Source organism: Melospiza georgiana, chromosome 3 (assembly GCF_028018845.1).
Source record: "Melospiza georgiana isolate bMelGeo1 chromosome 3, bMelGeo1.pri, whole genome shotgun sequence".
NCBI lineage: Eukaryota > Metazoa > Chordata > Aves > Passeriformes > Passerellidae > Melospiza > Melospiza georgiana.
In genome coordinates this window covers 8,591,412-8,607,209 of record NC_080432.1, presented here as the reverse complement: position 1 = coordinate 8,607,209, position 15,798 = coordinate 8,591,412, and the positions used below count along the sequence as shown (strand labels likewise).

General features: G+C 34.1%; 1 protein-coding gene across 4 annotated transcripts in view; it reads left to right on the top strand.

Moving 5' to 3' along the window:
• Positions 1–15,798, top strand: part of GRIK2 (glutamate ionotropic receptor kainate type subunit 2) — a 354,898-nt gene that overhangs the window by 99,979 nt on the left and 239,121 nt on the right. The gene's annotated exons all lie outside the window — the stretch shown is intronic.

The following is a 15,798-nucleotide window of genomic DNA, read 5'->3' as shown; positions in this document are numbered from 1 at the left end:
ATCTGACTTTAGGCCCTTGCAAGTTTTGAAAACAGTCTTTAAATCGAAGGTGTAAAAATCTAGAATGCAAACTAGTGCAAGCTAATGCTTTAGCCCTTATCAATGAATATTCTGAACTTCTAGAGCTCTACATTACTGTAGAATTCAGCACTATATCAAAAAACATATCAGGCTTGAGGAAATCTAAGTCAAAGATTAAAATCTTTCTGGAAAGTGAATGCATAAAAATTTGATCTAAGGATATTATTTTATTAAAAAATAGCATGAGCAAAATGAATATACAATTTTGTGCTAATATTAAGGTGCATTTAAAAGAAATAATGCGCAACTATTTAATCTAGATCAATTTATATGACAGAAAAACACTGGCCATTGAACGTCTTGAAACATTTGTCTTGCTTTCTACACATGCTTCTGGTTTCTTGTATTCATAGGTAAATACCTCACCACAGGCAAACTGAAAGGTATTTTGGAGACAAATTTCAACAGAAGGAAAAATGTCTGTAAGAAGTATCTTAAATGACATCAAAGGTTTTCAAAGGTGACTGTGTATAGACTTCAATGCAGGAAAAGCCAAAAATAAATGAATATTCAAGGTACCAAATCAATTTAGAAAATAACTTAATACACCTGTGAAAAAGGCAAAGAAATAGTTTACCCTCCCTTAAAGTAAATGTTTAATTCTCCTATCTGTATTACTGCCTTTCTGGAAAACAGAATAAATGACTCTTCTTTCCCAGTAAACCTGTGCCAGATGTAAAAGATAAAGTGTCACACTTCATTGTTTCCATGGCATGAGCAGCATTTCAACTAAGTTGTCACTGTTCATTCTGCACAGGCCTTTCCACAGATCTGACTCATTACAGATTTGAATTGAATTATAAAGACACTGAGGCTAGTGGTTAACATAAATCAATATGAAAGGCTAGAAAACCTGTTTTTCTCAAAAGTGGTCACTAACAATGACAAGCTAATAATTTAAGACAATGTTATTTAAATCTAATTTACATGATGTCTTTATATATATATGACAACTTAATCCTGTGTGGTTTTTTATTTTTTTTCTTTTCTGTAGAGTGATATGCTTCTGCTTGTGTCATTTCTAAAGAAATTCCTGCTACTGAGTGGGTATGGAAAGCTATAATTTGTGAGCACATTTTGCAACATACTATTCATGGGGAAAATCACTGCATGGAATACTTAATTTTTGATTGTTTGGGGAAAAACAGCTATAAAAAAGAATTCCTATAAAAGATCGAGGATGTTTTATGGTGGCTGTTTGTTTCAAAATGCAGTTAACAGTAAATAAACCACAGTAACAATTTAAACAGTATTCTGTAATAAGAGAATAAATATTTACGTTGCTGTTCAGTAGCAATGTGGTAGTAAAGGGAAACTGGTAAAGGATATGAGATAAGCACATTGGTGTGTAAATACAAAAGTAATTATGAATGTGTGAGAAAGCAGCTCAGGAAGCTCTTGCTGTAGGGCCTCATATGGTTACTGGCCAATGTGCATTTATCTCCCATGTGTTGGATACATCCACTCAGAGAAGAACCAATAATTAAGAGGCTTGAAGGACAGTCTTTGATCCATCTTATCTGAGCTCTGTAATGAGGAGGAATAAAAAGGACAGATTCCAAGGGCTTTCCAGCCTACTTACTTTGAATCACTCTCTACACATGCCTTTCTATTTTACTCTAGTGGGAACTATCATACTAACCTCAACAGTCTGACTCCTCAGCAGTAGGATGAATTTTGTACATGTGAGTTCTGAATCCCCTGTAAATCTTTAGTGGGCAAATTCTTTAGATATTTTCAGCATACCTCCAAAAGATAAGCAAGAAAATTGTTTTCAAAAGTGTAAGACTAATTTTATTTTTTATCAATGGGTGTGTATTGGTTGAATAAAAATTCATTTCTAGTTCAGGGAGTAAATTCTGTTTTGCTGTATCAGTGAGTCACTGCTTCTATGTCACCTGTTTCCTGTTAATTATTTGAGCAGTCATTGCCAAACATCAATGCCTTTGTTTTCTGAAATGTGTGAAAAGTAAAAAATTCAGACAAAATGCATGCTTTTTTTTTTTTGTGTGTTTTTTTTTTTTTTTTTTTTTTTTTTTTTTTTTTTTTTTTTGTGAAGTAGATGCAGGTTAGTGTTGCTGAAAATGACTAATACCTTTTTGTATGCCCTGTTTTGTCCATCATCTTCAGCAGTGTTACTGAAATGAGATTTTAATTTTTCTCTAAATGAAAAACAGTTAATGAGTTTCACCTGCAGGAAGTCATTGAGGGTTATCCAAGAGTATTTGGGAATGTTGGATATGTGTATTTAACAAGGAGCAGCAGGGAAATCTGACCTCTTTTGAATATCATTTTCAGCATACAATTAATCTAATTTTCAGGAAGATTGTAAAGGCTGCTTACAATAACAAACTCAGAAGTAACATCCATCCTAAAGAAAATTAATTGTAGGTGAAATTGAATCAAACTCAGTGAATGGGATCCAGCTGCCATCATGTAGCTGCTATGAGATGTATTTCCTCCAGCCACGGTTACAAAAGCACCTGCAGCTCCAGTGCCAACTTTGCCATATCTGCCAGTCTCTACACTTTGCACCCCAAGGCAGTTTTAGGAAGTCAGAAAAGGCAGTAGATGCCTGTTTTCAGACAACTGAATCTTACTTTGTGTCTCCCTAAAATTCCTTTTTGCAAAATTCGTCAGCATTAAGATTTTAATTATGACTGCAAATAAACTTGAATTGCTGGGCTGATGAGGTCAAGAATAGAAACCAAACCAAACATAAGGCAATTTAAAAAAAATCAATGAAACCAGCGCAACATAATTATGAGCCCCTTGGCTCATAATTGTGGCTTAGGTTTTACTTGCATTCTATGACCAATTGTTGCACAAGAGTTTAATACTCCAAAAGCTGATTTGTTTTGGTCTGAAGTACTACCCAAACATTACACTGTAAGTAAAATCTAGTAATGACGTGGTTTTTTAATGTCAGTAATCTGTTGCTTTTTTTAAATGTAAAAATGATTTAAAGCTTTTCAATATTTCAAAAGAATGGGCCAAAAAGGATGCTTCAAAACTGCGAAACTCATGGTAATATAAAGACCTAAATGGAAAAAGAAACCAAAGAAGGTCAATCATGTTGCTCTTTGATATAGAAGGAATGTGTTAGGGGCCTAGAAATGAAAAACTATCACTGTGTTTTGACCATCAAAATATTAAATATAAGTTTCTTTGACCTTTTTATTCCATTAATTTTAATAACACATTTCAGCTCTACTGTGTGGCACTAAAGGCAAATTTATTAAGACCTTTATCTGTCAGCTGTGCTTGAGAAATACTAAATATTTTATACAAACTATATAACTAGTGAGCAAATACATCTTTTCACAATAAACATAAAATGGAGAAAATTTAAAAACCAAATTCAGAGAGATCCTCTCTCAGCATACAAACCACCTGTACTACATGAAGCCGTCTCATGCAAATATCACAAGTTCACACCATCAGAAAGAAGAAAAATTCCTCAGCTTCAGAAAGAAGACATATATATCTTGTAATGCTACTGAATTTAAAGCCACCTCAGGTGATGGCAACCTATATCCACTGTCTGCAGCACTGAAATCTTGTTTGTTTTCCCCAATTCATACCTCTGCAAAAAAAAGTGACAATTAGCACTGAATACTTTAACACTTGCATCAAGTAAGGCCCTCTAGTTCTTGTGAGTGAGGAAACAGTGAATAAGAAAATGGTCCCTACCATCTGCATGACATATATGTTTTTGCAGAATTCTACCTTACTTCAAGCTGTCTCTTTACCAGGTTGAATTATCCTTTCCTCTTCACTCATTATATGAAAGTTATCATACAATTTGTTGCCATCCTCTTTACTTTTTCCAGATCTATTACATAACTTTTGAAATGAGCAGGATTTGTTTCAAGGTTCAGATACATATGGGCGCCAAGTACCCAAACTCTCCTTTTAGTCAAAGGAAGTTAGCAGACAAAACAGGCCGACTGATAAGCTGGGAAGGGCTGACTAAAATTGAGATCTATTTGCATTTCAGAGCCTCCCATGTAGATGAGACATGAGACCTGGGCAAAGACACATTCCTTTTCTGTGCCAGAGGCCAGGAGGGGCAGCTTCAACAAGGTCAGCATATGTGAGCATAAGTACTGACTGTGCTGAGGCCAGCTGTTCTGCCAGATCAAGTGAGTGCAATGGGAACCTGTCCTCCTGGCACACCTGCTGCCTTCTGCACCTCTTGGCTTCCACACCTCTTGGCTTCTACACACAACAGCCTAAATCTGGAGCTTCAGTCTCCCCTGCTCTGCCCAAACCCTCTCCCCAGAGGAGGGTTTGAAGCTATGTGCAGTGTGCAATATGTTGTCATGAAAGTAAAGCTTCCACCTTATACACTAGTACAGAGTTTGTCTTTCAGTTTACTCTTTTAGCCCTTTCTCCCCTGTTTCTCATATTTAGACTGTTTTCCTTAGGAAATAGCTGGAGTGATTCTGTCAATACTCTGCCTGCTTTCTAACAATGGTTCCTTGCTTGAATACCTGAAAATAGAGGTTGTGAAGGTAAGCATTGTGAAAAGAGTTGTGAAAAAGACAACTACTTATTCATATATATATGCTCATATGCCTAAACCAGAATGATCATCAGTGAAGATACTATTTTATGTTAGGCACTAGTAAATCCAGTTGTAAGACATAGATAAATTGAAAATACATTTTTTAAAAATATGATTATTATTTATCATATAAATAACTCATGGAACTTTTTTTTTCCTTTTGAAAAACTTGTGTTCTCAGTGGACGTGTTTGGGGAAAAAAAAAGGTCTCATCATGGGGAGACGCTGGTTGTACTGGATGAAAAAAATAATTTGTGCTTGAACCATGTAAATTAGAAAAAAAGATGGCCAGTGAGATTAATTCAGTTGGTTGGAGCATGGTGCTAGTTAGGCCAAGGTTGTGGGTTCCTATATAAATCACTGTATAGGCCATTTGCTTAAAAGTTGGACTCAGTGGGTCCATTCAACTCAGAATATTCGTGTAATTTTGTAATACTGCCTGGTCTTCTCTTACAAATGCAAACCTTCACTGTGGTCAAAGTAGTTTAAAGCACCTTAGATTTTTTTTAAGGATATCACTGTAAAAAAAGAAAGCAAATATTCTGGTCGTGGATTATGGTCTTCTGGTTAAAGATGTATCTGTTTGGCCATGCACTAGAAAAATATATAGAAGAGGGAATAAAAAAGAAACGTTTCTTTGTATAAGATAACAGTTAATATTTAATCCAAGTATAGGGTTCAGATAAGGGAGGGTGCATAGCTCTTGTTTTCTGCCAAAACAACTTTTCATTTTTCTCAAGAGGTTTCTAATTCAGTAATTAAGATGTAATTATCCAATTAGTGAACAACATTTTAGAGCATAATTATCACATTAGCTAATAACTTCTTAGCATCTAGACTCTTAATAAAATAAAATGTCTGCATCTAATTGAAGATCAATCTAAACCCAAATTCTGGGAACCTCTAATGCTGAATTTCCACATATAGATGGAAACAGATTGAAAGTATACACTGTGCAAGAATCATTTGCACATTGCATTTCAGTCATTAGGAACATAAACCCTGTCCCTCTCATGGAAAAGATTAATTAGGTAATTATTAAGAAATACAAGTGACAGTCAAATTTATTGCAAATTAGAGAGGAGTGTAAGGTATTCAGTATCTCTGTGCTTCAGATCAAATATTTTTACCTTCTGCTTGTGTATGACACTTTCCCCCAGACCCTCCAATAATAATACTGCAGGCTGTGAATTAAACACTGCTGGATTATCACTGGAGACTTGAATCAGTATCTGTGATATGCAGCATCCTGAACCAGACCCTCCTGTGCCTCATTAAACATTTTTGCTTCTTTACTTCAGGGACCCAATGGAATCTGTTCTTCACAGGAGTGTGCCATAAATTATTAGTTTCTGACGCACTCAAATTTCATATACATTGGCATGTTTTTTATTGATATTTATCACATTAATTAAATTACTTTAGAAATATGAATCTGTGGCAAAATTTGTGCATTTGATGTTAAGATTTAGAAGAGAATTTAAATTTGTGTTTCTTTTATTTATGGAATTGATACAGTAAATTTCCTTCATCTTTTTTTTTTTCAAGAGCCATGTCTAAATTTCTTTTGCAAGGCTTGTTTGCATTAGTCATATTGAGATTTTATTTATCTTGGGTCACTTTACAAAGTGTGTAAGCTTCACTATTGCTGTAACCTATGAAATAGGGAAATTCAAGAAATCTGAACCAACATATTTTTAAAACTAAAATTAAATCTGCTCAAGTTAGCGGCAGAAGCACCTAATATCTCTGCTTTTGAAAGGAGACTTGTTTTCAATTTTCTCTTTTATCAACACTAACACTGAAGATCCATGTCTTTCTTCTTGGCATTTTTATCATCAGCAGCTGCTATTATTTTTTTGGTCATACTACTTGCTTGTTTCTGCATTCACAGTACATCAGTCCCCCCTGCCTGCCCTTTATTTTTCCTTCCATGGTGAAGCATCAAAAAGGCAATCATTGAGAGAATACAAGAATACCCATTTTTTGCAGTCCATGTTCACACATTAGGGACAGAAATAGTGAAGATTTTTCTAAATAACATTCAATAAAATGAGTCTTCTTAAAATTTTGTCCAAGTATCTAGAGCCCTACACTCATGGCAGAAAAACCATATTTTAACCAGGGTGGGAATACTGTTGACAAAAGTGATTTTGATGAGATTGTTGATAAGATGAAAAGATAATGACCTAATTGCTAAACAACTCTCTAATGTAAACATTTTTGGAAACTGAACATTTGAGTACTGAAGTGGAACATTAGTAATTTTAACAGTGTTTGTCACATTTAAAACTCATCCATCAGTTTGATTTTGAAGGGTTTTTTTGTTCTTTTTTGGTTTTTTTTTTTTTTTTTTAATCTTTGAAGACTATTATAAATTTTTCTGGTATTTCACAACGTTTGTATAGCAATGATTTCAAGTGGTTCAATGGTAATACAGTCAGAAAACATTTTGGAAAGAAGCAAAAATGCCTCAGGCAGTACTGAAGAAAAGCTATGTTTCAATGGCTTTAAGGGCAAAATGGAAACTGCAATCAATTTCAGTTAATGAATTGTAATATGGCAGCTGTAGGATGTACTCATGAATTACTATTAAGTAAGGAAAACATGATGCAGCAAACTAAAAATTGGAAAGTATTTTCTTGAAATATAAAAATAATGGAAAAAACCCCATTCTCACTTTATAAATTAATAAGGGTTATTCATATTTAAAGTTCATACCACTCATAGAATTATATTGGTGCTCTGCATCTCTTACATAGATGTATGTATGCGCATATATACATACCTATATATATATGTAGTCTACATGTATCTTTTGTCTCTTTTCTTTTCCCCTTGATTAAATTAGATAATAAGAATTGCTTCAGTTTACTGAAGAATTCTATGCATGGCAGTCTTGTGTGAAGGAAGAAAAATATGAAAACGCAGGTTTTAAACTTGCTTAAATCACTCAAATATCTACAAAGTCCTAATCATTTATATATTAAGAATTAAAAGAAAAAAAATCATCCTAAAGCTGATGATAACCATTTAAACATTTATTTTCTGAAGAAGATTCTGCACAGGGGTCCAGCTATTAAAGTTTCACTTACTTTAATGATGGTCACAGCATCTGGCAGGCCTTAGGTTGGCCTTTTTTATTTTGTTTATCCATTTGCAAGATTCAAATTTTAGTCTTTTGTGACTGCAAATGAACTTTTTATTGGCTTTCTTTGATGTCCAATGGCAATGAGTATTCTTAAAGTTTAGTTTAAGAAAGAAATGGATTTTTTATGGCATCTTCCAATTCTAAGCTTTTGTGAATACTTTTAAGGAAGTTTTTTTTCCCTGATATTTTTGGAAAGAGGAAATGGACCTTATTTATTTTGAGGTTTAGATAGGCTTAAGTGTGAGAATTTTTTTTTCCTATTGAAAAAATTTACATATTTTGTGATTCTCATTTGCTGGATCCTGCAGTGTTTGGTGTGTTACTTTTAAATTACCTACTTGGTCTTAGCAGAGTGAGTGAAATTATCTGGATAACTGGGATTTGACCCTGAAGGTACTTCTGGCTGGCACATGCTGATATTTGATGTTGAAGATACATTAGGAATTACCTAACCAGAAAGGGCAAGCAGAAGGAGACCTGACCATATGACACCAGTCTGTTGAGGGGTGCTGGTGTTGTGGCAGGAATCAAAGAGTTAAGTAAGAAAACAAGCTGGAAGCTACAGGCTGGGACTGTTGATTACTCAGGAAGAAAACCTGAGTCCTCACCATGAATTTCTCTCCCATTTCAGTATTTTCACAAGAAATTGATTGGCTAAGAAGCAAATAATCTAGAAATTTTGGGATGGCTCCCCCTTTACAACTAGCACAGGCATATAGAAATAGAAGATAATTTCAGGGCTGCTCTTGTTTTTTGGTTCTTGCAAACTGAAAATTCCTATCTTCAGTCAAAATTAAAAATTGTCTTACGTGTAAGTGTGCTGTCTGCTGGTTAGGACGTCATTCTGAACACTCTGTATAATGGATTTTGTTTTCTGCTTTAGAGGCAAATATTTTAACAAGTTTGCCTTAAAAAAAACCCAATAATCACATAATCACAAGCAGGATATTTTCTTGAAGTTGTCTTTCCGTGTAAGCTGCACATTTAGCTTTTACTAATTGTCTTCTGACTTCTTTGAAGTTTAAGCCCTTTCCTGTTTCATCTTTAGATGCTGAGAGATCCAAGCATGAGCATCTTATAATGCTGAAGAATTATAAGAAGTAAAATCTCTACCTGCTTGGTTGTCTTTATTTCCTGGAAAACCTTTCTGCTTTCCAGGAATTTTGAAGTGATTTCTGGTAACTCTTGAACCATGGTCTCTGTGAAATTCTTCTGAAAAATTAGATATGCGACTTTTCTAAGCTCTGCTTGAAGGATGATGGTAAAATTTGACATTTTTTCTTGACTCTTGTTTACTTTATTAAGGTAAAATTGAAAAAAAAACCCCTTCAAACCCATGAAACACAAAACCCCAAGCCAAAACAGAAAAACCCACATTTTCCTACAGCTTATGCATATGGACATATTAGTAAAATATACTACAATATTGTAGGAGTTAAGTGCAAAATGAATTTACTTTTTTAATGTCATTTCTTATAAGTGAGTCACTTTTCTTTTAAAAGCAAGTGAAAACCTGGATACAATTTCCTTCATTGTCTGTGTATGGTTTGGCTTCTCAAATGACATTCCAGACACAAACTAACATTTAAGAAGACAAATAGCATGCAGCATAATGGAAAATAAAAATCCTGGCCTGGATGCAATATAATTAGCATTTTTCTATGGTCTTTATGATGAGGTTAGAGAACTGGTTGTATCAGTGTTCTGATACATGTTATGACTCTTTCTAGAATGAAAATAAATGGTTTTTGATTTGTCTATCTTTAGACCTATAAGTAGGGAAGCTAGAAGATGGTAACTGCCCAGTTAGTAGTCTATTAACAGATGTAAAAAATTTAATGAGGACCAGTGTAAGACTATTTCTGTAAAATTTAGGCATTTAAGTTTGCATAATATCTTCTTTAAAGAAGTTTTGGAGAAAAAAGTTTTCTTCATCTATGTTGAGAAACTTTTCATCTGGATATTGACTATCTCCAGAAAAAAGCAAGGGAAAGAAATAAACATGTTGTCTTAAGGCAACTCAAAACATTTTGTTACCCAAAGTAAGGAAAAACACGTTCTGGCAAAATCTCCTGAGGCCATTTTTGTAGTCAGACTTAATTTATTACTTTGTTTCCTTTCGTTACTGTGAATCATGTGAGGCTAATTATTTTGTGAGTGTGATAATTACACTGATATTATCAAGTGTATTCTGTAATACATTGCTTATCATGTCAGAGAAAGATAATGTACGTCCCTTAAAGTGGGAAGAAATCTTATGGATAGTACATTCTAACATTGTAGATTAATGTGTTCAGGTATTATTATTTTATGTCATCCTTACTTGTGCTCTATTGATATTCTGATTGAAAGGAGCATTATTCATAGAGATGCTATCAAAAGCAGTATTTTATAAATATACTGCATATTTCAGCCTAGTAAGATTTTAAGCTGTATTTCATTTATTAATTTTCAAAGCATATTTATGCTGATGGAAGGAAATATTATAATGTGTGTTATTTGTCACATCTGACTTGAAGATGCTAGAATCCATCCAGTTACATTAAAAATAACTTTGAGGATATTTATCATTTGTATGCACTTAGCTTTTAAAACCTTTTTCATCAGTTTTATAAGGTAAGGAAAATTTTGTTCAAATGGGATCTACAGTTACTATTTCCGCATAACATTCCTTATTATTTCCCTACATTTAAGAAAGAAGACCCAAGCTCTTTCTCTTTTGATATTTGATTTTTACATTAACAATATAAACATAACATTGACTGATTATTTAGCCTGTTCCATATTGTGCAATCAGAAAAGACAAAGTTTTACTTATTATGAAATCAGTGGATAATTCAAATCCTTTTTAGGATTTCAACATACCTAAAAGTTGGCAGCTTCATGACACTAAAATGTGAATCAAGGTATGTATAACTGAGATGCTGAAGCTAATTCTATGCATTTTAAACAGCAAAATTTGCAGGATCCTGTGAACATGGCTTCATACACTGATGCCATGAACAGAAATTACATCTCATTTCAAAACATATTGGATTTTCCAATAATTGTGCCTGTATTGCAATGTTGAGATGTTTTGGGATGAAATATTTATTTTTAAAGAAAATAATATTGTCCAATATTGTGCAGGAAATCAGCAGCAATGAAAGCCAACCCCTGAAATTCCAGATCCTGCTTCCTTCCTCCAAACCATATGTGCACTCAAAATGGATAAAGGTTTCTGCTGAAGTGTGCTATCTTTTTCTGCAGTGCTGTATCCACATAAAACCAGCTTCAAAGTCAAATAACCAGCATTTTCTTTGTCAAGTAATCCTTTTCAACTTTTTTCCTGTTGTGAGATTCAGAAAGCTTTCAATATAATTTTGAAAAGAAGTAATAAAAACGTGGTATTGTTCAGATTCATACAACTGTATTTGAAATCTATAATTCCATAAACTACATTACTTTATGGAAAACGTTGTGAAGAAGAAAACTTTCATTCATTTTTAACATCTTGTTTGAGAGTGATTCAATTTCTTAAATCCTGTTCCAGACAGAGGTAAGTGGCTAAGATGTAATTTTCTACTGTATTTGTAGGAAGCACAAAGTCTAAGCTGCCAACCTTTCAGGAGTTCTTTGAACCATCTCTGTCGCTTTCAAATCCATAACAGGACCTGAAAGAGGATTATCAGTACAGTGCACAGCACACTTGATTGGGAGTGAAATGCCTTCAGCCAGCAGCCTCTGTCGGTGCCTGTGGCTCAGCACCCACTGAGCCTCCTCCTCGCAGGGCTGTGCGCGCCGTGTCAGTGACATCGGGCTTTGGGGTGAGCCTCTTCAGAGCCTTCTGGCTGTAACTCTGCTGGGGAGGTGCAGTCCATTCACACTTCCAAAAAGCCATCATTCCCATCTCTGCAAATGTCTGTAGTGCAATACCACCCTCTGAACCCTCAATAATGCACTTTTGACTTATTATCTTCTCCATGTGGTATCTCCTTGCACAGTCATTGGCTCCAATTACCAAATGGCCAATTTTGAAATTGGAAAATGTCAGATAAAAGCATATATTTTAATAATGTAATACCTGACAGAATTACTTTCATTCTGTCTTGACACACTTTTTAGAAAAGTTGTTTATCACGGATACCAGCCACTCCTTCCTCCCAAATTTTGCAGCTAATTGAGCAAAGTCTGTCTAAGAGATCATGTTTTCTGAGCATTAAATAATCAGCCAAAAAAAAAGAGATTGCTATTTGTCACATCAGGATTACATCTGGGCAGCATAATTACCATAGATTCAAAGTATTGACCTGAGGTGAAGTAAAAGAAAAAAAAATCATTCCTAGAGAACTTAATATAAATTTAGTAGTGAAATTTAAATATATTTAAATGTTTAAATATATTTATATATTTTCAAAGTAAAATGGTGGGAATAAATGTCACTCGGATTTAAAAGATTTTTTCTCCAGGCTCTCAGTCCCATTTTAATGTTACTTAAGAAAGAGGTTTTCATTGTTATATTTAAAGAGCGACTGTATCATTAAAAAAATAGTGTTCATGTCACATGTGACTGATGCTAGTTTTTATAAGGCATTAATAAAGAACTTTATAGCTGTCAGTAAACTTGTGCAGATTGGTGCCTGTTGATAATATGGCTAAAATGTTAACAAATGTATAGCTATTAAAAGCTAGTATGTGTATGTGCAAGACCTCTATCCAGCTGGTTTGATATTAGAAGAAAAGAAACTTAATTCTATATCATAAAACAAGGAAATCACAGTTAAAATTAAAATTAAGATTAATGTTACTGTTTCCATAACTTTGTTAATGTGAAAAATGTTATGTGTGAATGATTTTTGAATTTTTGTATGCAGGTTTCACATTTAAAAACCATAGAAGTTTTAATTCTGTGTATATAGTTCATACATTTACAATATCATTAGAACAAATTATTTTAGGCTAAGTAATTTCAAGTAGTCTGCAAGGTTCATAATGACTGATTTGACAGACTATGATCTGAGGTAATGTGGCCTTCTGTTACATGTTTAAGGGTTTAATTTTTCCGAGGGCACAGACTGCAAAATAGCCTGTAGTTGTAATTAGATGCCATTAATTTCTCATGAAACAAACAGGTGACTGTGAGTGTACCAGAAAAAAAGGAGAAATTCTTTGATTTAATATTAGCCAGATTTGCTATTAGCTCGTTGGAAGTCCTACTTGGATGCTTTTGAAGCTTGCTTGAATGAGGATTTTTTCAAGTAGGTAACAGTAGCTCAGGTTTCATGGTATGCTGCTGTTTCAGAAGTTCTCTACGTGTGAGAGAAGGAGAGATTTCCTAGTAACTCATTCTGGAACTTATAGTTATCTATTGATTCATGCAATTTTCTTCTTTCTACTGGGTTTTGTCAGGTGTTACATGGGGATGATAATACAAAACACACAGGATGGTGATTTTCAAAGGGGAGGCTGTTGTGGAATGGAAATGGAAAATTGAATCATTCAGAGGGTTAACCTATTATTTTTGAAATTAGGTACTATGAAGTAGGAAAATTTTTTTGGAGGGGATAATTTTTGCCAAGATGTGTAACAAGTTTACTTTTTTTTCTCCTCTGGATGTTGTGTTTAAAAAAATTATTTGAAAACTGGGGAAAATGGGATGACTTGTAAGCAATAGATGTCAATTCTGCTACAGTTTTTTTTTGACAGAAAATGCAGTTTGAACAGTTTCATGACAATTTTTTTGGAATTGTATAATTATGAACTATTTTAGATTTTCTTTTTTCTTGAAAAATGTTAAGGACATCTGCATTTTATCCTTTTTAGTAAAATATTACTATCCTTTTTTGTCAATGATTTGTGTTTCTGAAGAAACCATTATTCCATCAGTATTAAATTGATGATTGATTTTTTCCTATTTGTCATGGTAAAAGAGCTTGGTCATAGAAGGATTTTTTAATAGAGTCAATTGATGAAAAATCCTAATGGATTTCAGGTACATTAAAAGCAATTCTTTCATATCAACATTAATAGGAAATTTGAATTATCCCAGATGTCACTTCACAGATGCAGTATTTAAAGAATATTTTTTAACTGCTCTGGCTTATCTGGCTTGGATTGGCATGTCTGAAATATTCCTCAGGTGTTGATCACCCTAAAAAGTCTAGTGAGCTTTATCTAAGTGGTTACTGTGACAGTAAAAATGGGAAGTGCTCAGCTACACAGCTATCAGCTACTGTACACAGCCTGTAAAACTTCATGGGCTCCAGATTGAGCTGCAGATACGTGATCCCATATTCCCTGGTGTCACTATTACAGGGCAGAGACAAACTGCCTTATCATTAACGCTGTAAATGAAGAAGCTGTGTATGAGACCACTGGAGCAAGTTAAGAATAATATACGCTTTTTTTTAAACTGCTTTTAAATTTTTTCTTTCTGTTCTGAGGTAGTAATGGAATTTCAGGCTATTCCTCCAGGATGTGCTGCTGGTTGCATCTGAGAACTAATGTTTCTGCCTACCATGGGTCTATAAACTCTGTTTGAAAACCCCAAATCCTAACACCTGCATTTTTCAAGCTGTTAGACAGAGATAGGCATTGCTTTGGCTGCTTGTCCCCATACGAATGGCAAGATTTATGACTCTTCTGTCTGCTTATCTAAAGGCTTGCAGTGCATTCCTCAATTTGATTATTAATAAGGCTATCCTGAATACAAAGTGAAGCAGCGGTAAAGAAAAGACTGCTTGGGAGGGAACAACATGACACAGCATGCTATGACAGCCTCTGGATACCACTATCCCTTCATAATTGAGTATATCTGAAATGGAAAGCCAATTCTTTTATTTTCCTTTCCATTTTATAAAAAAAAAATGCAATGTAATTAATGGATTGTCTCCCAGTATTAAGCCAGTGGATTTGCATGACAGTATTTAAAAATAGTCAGTGTTTTAATTTTTTTACTATTTTTGCACACTCAGTAACAAATAGGAACACAATATTAAATTTAAAGTTACTGAATAAGTTTGTATTTCTTATGCAGCAGTAGAAAAGCACCATTTAAAATTTTTCATTCTTGTCAATGCTTGAACTCATTTATTTGTCTTTGCTGAGCATCCCGGAAACATCTAATGCATAGACTTCCAAGCAAACTTACAGGGTTTCTCCATCTGGAGGATGAGGATCTGTTTTTTTTAATCTATTCTGATATTCAGAATTCAGTCGTGTCTGTCTGAGCTCCTGGTCTTAGCAGTTGAGTTCAATTTAAACTAAATAAATGTTCAATTAAACAATGGTGTGTTTGTATGTGCTGTATCATCTTGGCCAAAGCTGCATTCACTGCTGAGGAACCTGGCATTTTCCGTCATTTTGCTTATTAGTAGGACATGAAACATTTTTGAGAACCAGTTGATTTCAGTCTCTTAGTGTGAAGGTTATGATGAACCTGCCAGCATCCAAAATATTTTGTTATATATTTTACTAAACTGAAATGAAAGGAACCTAGTGGATTTTTGGCAACATACAGCTTAGAAAATAGCTAGGAATCTTAAAATATGGTTTACTTTATATTGCTCTGGGTTCTTTTTTTTTTTATTTTCAGTGTCTACCTAGTGCAAAATGTGAAAATATTCAGGAGCAGAAAATAAATTTTTCTTCCTCCTAGCAAAATATCCTAATCATAGAACAATAGAAACAGGTTATTCTACTTCTCTTTTTCTTAGGACTGGAAATATACCCTGAAACAGACAAACCATATGATGCCAGGTTTGGGGGTTTTTTAGCACAGGGATAGAGAATAAGTCAGTGACTGAGGGAAGAAATCACTGAATGGTGTATGTGGACAATTACACATCATGGCCACTCATAGGAGATGTCATCTTCATAAAATTGTCTTGCTATGTGATGGACTGTCACTAACATTAAGAGTTACCTAGATAGGCAAGGTCAAAATAAAATTTCACTTCCACCCTTAGTTTTTAATGCTGAGAGTAGTGGCTGAATCTATGACAGAGAATTTCTGGTC